Source organism: Aquarana catesbeiana, linkage group LG04, assembly GCF_042186555.1.
Source record: "Aquarana catesbeiana isolate 2022-GZ linkage group LG04, ASM4218655v1, whole genome shotgun sequence".
Taxonomy (NCBI): domain Eukaryota; kingdom Metazoa; phylum Chordata; class Amphibia; order Anura; family Ranidae; genus Aquarana; species Aquarana catesbeiana.
In genome coordinates, this window is record NC_133327.1 from 16892049 (window position 1) to 16898921 (window position 6873).

Here is a 6873-nt window from a genome sequence, read left to right on the forward strand (position 1 = left end):
TATTCATTTATAATTTGTATATATTCATTTATTCTTTGTAAATATTCTTTATTCTTTGTAAATATTCATTTATAATTTAGATATATTATTGTATTATTTTTAAATATTCATTTATTCTTTGTAAATATTCATCTATAATTTGTAAATATTCATTTATTCTTTGTAAATATTCAATTATAATTTGTATATATTCATTTATTATTTGTAAATATTATTTATTCTTTGTAAATATTAATTTATAATTTGTAAATATTATTTTATTATTTGTAAATATTCATTTATTCTTTGTAAATATTCATTTATAATTTGTAAATATTCATTTATTCTTTGTAAATATTCATTTATAATTTGTATATATTCATTTATTATTTGTAAATATTATTTATTCTTTGTAAATATTCATTTATAATTTAGATATATTATTGTATTATTTTTAAATATTCATTTATTCTTTGTAAATATTCATCTATAATTTGTAAATATTCATTTATTCTTTGTAAATATTCAATTATAATTTGTATATATTCATTTATTATTTGTAAATATTATTTATTCTTTGTAAATATTAATTTATAATTTGTAAATATTATTTTATTATTTGTAAATATTCATTTATTCTTTGTAAATATTCATTTAAATTTGTAAATATTCATTTATTCTTTGTAAATATGAATTTATTCTTTGTAAGTATTTGTTTATTATTTGTAAGTATTGATTTCTTATTTGTATATATTCGTTTATTCTTTGTAAATTTTCATTTATTATTTGTAAATATTCATTTATAATTTGTATATATTCATTTATTATTGGTAAATATTATTTATTCTTTGTAAATATTCATTTATAATTTGTATATATTATTTTGTTATTTTTAAATATCCATTTATTCCTTGTAAAAATTCATTTATAATTTGTAAATATTATTTTATTATTTGTAAATTTTCATTTATTCTTTGTAAATATTAATTTATAATTTGTACATATTATTTTATTATTTTTAAATATTAATTTATTCTTTGTAAATATGAATGTATAATTTGTAAATATTCATTTATTGTTTGTAAATATTCATTTATAATTTGTAAATATTCATTTATTATTTGTAAATATTCATTTATTGTTTGTAAATATTCATTTATAATTTGTATATCATTTATTATTTGTAAATATTTGTATATATTCATTTATTATTTGTAAATATTCATTTATTATTTGTAAATATTATTTATTCTTTGTAAATATTTATTTACAATTTGTAGATATTATTTTGGTATTTGTAAATATTCATTTATTCTTTGTAAGCATTCATTTATAATTTGTATATATTCATTGATTATTTATAAATATTCAATTATTCTTTGTAAATATTCATTTATAATTTGTAAATGTTCATTTATAATTTGTATATATTCATTTATTCTTTGTAAATATTCATTTACAATTTGTAAATATTATTTTATTATTTGTAAATATTCATTTATTCTTTGTAAGCATTCATTTATAATTTGTATATATTCATTGATTATTTATAAATATTCAATTATTCTTTGTAAATATTCATTTATAATTTGTAAATGTTCATTTATAATTTGTATATATTCATTTATTCTTTGTAAATATTCATTTACAATTTGTAAATATTATTTTATTATTTGTAAACATTCATTTATTCTTTGTAAATATTAATTTATAATTTGTAAATATTCATTTATTCTTTGTAAATATTCAATTATAATTTGTATATATTCATTTATTATTTGTAAATATTATTTTATTCTTTTTAAATATTCATTTATTCTTTGTAAATATTAATTTATAATTTGTATATATTCCTTTATTCTTTGTAAATATTCATTTATTCTTTGTAAATATTTGTTTATTATTTGTATATATTCATTTATTATTTGTAAATATTCATTTATTATTTGTAAATATTATTTATTCTTTGTAAATATTCATTTACAATTTGTAAATATTATTTTATTATTTGTAAATATTCATTTATTCCTTGTAAATATTCATTTATAATTTGTATATATTCATTTATTATTTGTAAATATTCAATTATTCTTTGTAAATATTCATTTATAATTTGTAAATGTTCATTTATGATTTGTAAGTATTTATTTCTTATTTGTAAATATTCGTTTATTCTTTGTAAATATTCATTTACTATTTGTAAATATTCATTTATAATTTGTATATATTCATTTATTCTTTGTAAGTATTCATTTCTGATTTGATTCATTTGGTATGGATGCAAATTGCACTGCAAAGTATTCGGACAGAAATCGCACCACATTCCTGTTCAAATTGCATGCGATTCTTTGTATGGATGGAAATCGCACTGCAAAGTACCAGTAGTTGGTAACGGCGAGCACTTGACCGAAAGTATTGTTACTCATACTCGCAGATGCAAAAACGAATCAATGCGGTTTCCCCCACCGCTCCTGTGTGAACCCAGGCTTGTCATAGTGACTTCGGCCTGGGTTCACACAGGAGCGGTGAGGAGCATTCCTGTTCAAATTGCATGCGATTCTTTGCAGTATGATTTGCCTTCCATTCAATTTGTATGGGCGCAAATGGCACTGCAAAGTAGCGGTTTTGGTATCTGCAGCATTTTCACGAGTATGAGTGAAAATACTCAATGTTGGCATTGGCAGTATCAGTATCTGTGCATCCCTAGTTACAATGCGTCAAAAGTGATCATTTCCCGTTTTAGCCTTGTACAAATAAAACGTCTCTGGAGATGGGTCACATCTCCGCCACATGTCTCCTGAAATTAAAGAAAAGTTCCGGAGGTTTTTTTGTAGCTTGAATCGGGGTGATTAGTGCATTTTTTAAGTGTTTTTTGTTCCATAGAAATGCATGGAAAGGTGTTTTTGTTGCACGTTTTTTAGCGTTTCTCTGCTCAAATGCAAAGATGAAATGAAAACAAATAATAATAAATTAATTAATTAAAAACCCTAACACCAATCTTAATAGTAACCCATAACACTAAAATTAACCCCTAACCCTAGTCCTAAACCATAACCCTAATATTAACCCCTAACACTAATATTAACCTCTAACCCTAATCCTAAACCCTAATCTTATTAACCCCATAACCCTATTCCTAAAACCTAACCCTAATATTAACCCCTTACCTAATCCTAAACCCTAACCTTAATATTAACCCCTAACACTTTAATTAACCCCAACCCTAATATTAACCCCCTAACCCTAATACTAAACCCTAACCTTAATATTAACCCCTAACCCTAATACTAAACCCTAACCTTAATATTAACCCCTAACCCTAATACTAAACCCTAACCTTAATATTAACCCCTAACCATATTCCTAAACCATAACCCTAATATTAACCCCTAACACTATTCCTAATCCCTAACCCTAATATTTACCCCTATCACTAACATTAACCCCTATCACAAACATTAACCCCTAACCCTAGTCCTAAACCCTTACCCTAATATTAACCCCTAACACTAATGTTAACCCCTAACCCTATTCCTAAACCCTACTCTTAATATTACCCCTTCACTCCATTCCTAAACCCTAACCTTAATATTCAACCCTTAACCCTATTCCTAAACCATAACCCTAATATTAACCCCTAACACTAGTCCTAAACCCTTACCCTAATATTAACCCCTAACACTAATGTTAACCCTTAACTCCATTCCTAAACCCTAACCTTAATATTCAACCCTTAACCCCTATTCCTAAACCATAACCCTAATATAATCCCCTAACCCTGATATTATCCCCTAACCCCTAACCTTAATATGAACCCCTAACACTATAATTGACTCCTAACCCTATTCTTAAACCCTAACCCTAATCCTAAACCCTAACCTTAACATTAACCCATAACACTATAATTAACCCCAACCATATTTCTAAACCCTAACCCTAATAACCCCTAACCCTAAACCCAAATCTTAATAATAATCCCTAACACTATAATAACCCCTAACCCCAACCCTAATATTAACCCCTAATTATAAACCCTAACCTTAATATTAACCTCTAACCCTAATCCTAAACCCTAACCTTAATAACCTTAATATTAACACCTAATACTAATATTAACCCCTAACCATATTCCTAAACCCTAACACTAACATTAACCCCTAACCCTAGTTGAAACACCTAACCCTAAACTTAAACCCCAACACTAATGTTAACCCCTAACATTAACCCCTAACCCTAGTCCTAAACCCTAATATTAACCCCTAACATTATAATTAACCCCTAACCCTAGTCCTAAACCCTAACCCTAATATTAAGCCCTAACCCTAATCCTAAACCTTAAGACCCCTTTCACACCGGGGCGGGGGCGGCATCAGCGGTAAAACAGAGCTATTTTTCAGCGCCGCTTTACCGTCCTTTTAGCGGCGGTATGCGGCCGCTAGCGGGGCGGTTTTACCCACCTGCTAGCGGTCGAGAAAGGGTTAAAACCATCACAAAGCACTGTTGCAGCAGCGCTATGCCGGCGGTATAGCCATGCTGCCCAATTGATTATAATGGGCAGGAGCGATGAAGGAGCGGTATACACACCGCTCCTTCACCGCTCCAAAAATGCTGCTAGGAGGACTTTTTTTACCGTCCTGCCAGCGCACCGCGCCAGTGTGAACGCCCTCGGGGCTTTCACATTGGAGACACAGGAGCGGCTCTTTCAGGGCGCTTTGCAGGCGCTATTTTTAGCGATGTAGCGCCTGCAAAGCGCCCCAGTGTGAAAGGGGTCTTACTTTAATATTAATCCCTAACCCTATTCCTAAACCCTAATAATAACCCCTAACACTAATCCTAAACTCTAACCCTAGTCCTAAACCCTAACCCTAATATTAACCCCTAACCCTAATATTAACCCTTAACCCTAAAAAAAAGCAGTTTTGCCATGCTTTTACCACCCCTGACTGCCCCCTTAAACCAACACAGTGTTTGGAGAGGGTTATATATACGCACTGTAGCCGCAATGCTTTACTTCACAGCTGCAGCAAATATAATACCCCTGACCCCTATGACTACGGCCCGGAAGTGGGGCAAAATGCACCACGGGGCGTGGTTATAGGAAGGAGGCGGAGCTAAGGTCGTTTTTACATCTGTTCATATCTTGCATGCTCAGAGCTGTTGTTGTGCGGCGTTCCTTCATCATCTATTGCAGCGATTTCTGGATGAGCATATTCACACCAGCACCCTATTCACTGGAGCAATGGCATCGGCACTTGGAGCTTATGTGAGGTTGCAAAAAATGACACCCCCTGTTGTGTTTGGTGTGCGGTCTTGCTGCTGCGGAGCATGACAAATTCAAAGTAAATGGGGCTGTGCCGCAATCACCCGGAAACATGCAGTTGTGGGGTGGTGGCGGTGCGGACTTTACAGGTGACATTTCACTTCCCAGCTGCCTTTCAAATGCCCTCTAAAAAGTGATCCACCACTGCCATGAGTGTCATCACATGGTCACACCATCAGGCATTGCACACATGTGTGTTTTTCACGCGTTGTTGAGTTTCATGCGTAAGGCTGCCCGTTCATTGAATAGTGCCTGATAGTGACAATGGTGAATGCCATGTGTAGTTTTCATCAGAGGGGACATGTGACAGGGTGACAACTCCCAAAGAACAGTTGGGAAACAAGGACGACCCAATATCAAGAAGTGCCTGAACAAGGACCTTCCTGGCAGGCTCACCTACGGTGCTCTTACCAACGCGTTTCGTAATAAGAAAAAAAAAACAGACGTCATCAGGGGCTTTGTATTGATGTCACCTCCACTCATTTGGAATGTGCGCTAGCACCCAGGGAGTGCGGGTAGAGTGGGGGTTCCTGGAAAATAGTATACACGCTGTCTTCTAGTGCTTTTAATGCTTTTTAATAAAAAATGGTATTAAGTCATGAGAGCTCTGCTTTTTCCTGTCTCCTGCATCCTCATATATATATATATATATATATATATATATATATATATATATATATATATATATATACTATAGTATTGTCAAAAGTATTGGGACGCCTGCCTTTACACACACATGAACTTTAATGGCATTCCCGTGTTAGTCCGTAGGGTTCAATATTGAGTTGGCCCACCCTTTACAGCTATAACAGCTTCAACTCTTCTGGGAAGGCTGTCCACAAGGTTTAGGAGTGTGTCTATGGGAATGTTTGACCATTCTTCCAGAAGCACATGTTGGACGAGAAGACCTGGTTCGCAGTCTCCGCTCTAATTCATCCCAAAGGTCTTCTATCGGATTGAGGGCAGGACTCTGTGCAGGCAAGTCACACTCCTCCACCACCAAATTCGCTCATCCACACTATATTGCCAAAGTATTGGGCCACCCCTCCAAATCATTTGGTGGAGGGGGGATTATGGTGTGGGGTTGTTTTTCAGGGGTTGGGCTTGGCTCCTTAGTTCCAGTGAAGGGAACTCTTAAGGCGTCAGCATACCAAGGAATTTTGGACAATTTCATGCTCCCAACTTTGTGGGAACAGTTTGGGGATGGCCCCTTCCTATTCCAGCATGACTGCGCACCAGTGCACAAATCAAGGTCCATGAAGAAATGGATGAGCGAGTTTGGGGTGGAGGAACTTGACTGGCCTGCACAGAGTCCTGACCTCAACCCGATAGAACACCTTTGGGAAGAATTATAGCAGAGACTGCGTGCCAGGCCTTCTCGTCCCAACATCCATGCCTGACCTCACAAATGCAATCCTGGAAGAATGGTCAAACATTCCCATAGACACACTCCTAAACCTTGTGGACAGCCTTCCCAGAAGAGTTGAAGCTGTTATATCTGCAAAGGGTGGGCCAACTCAATATTGAACCCTACGGACTAAGGCTGGGATGTCATTAAAGTTCATGTGTGTGTA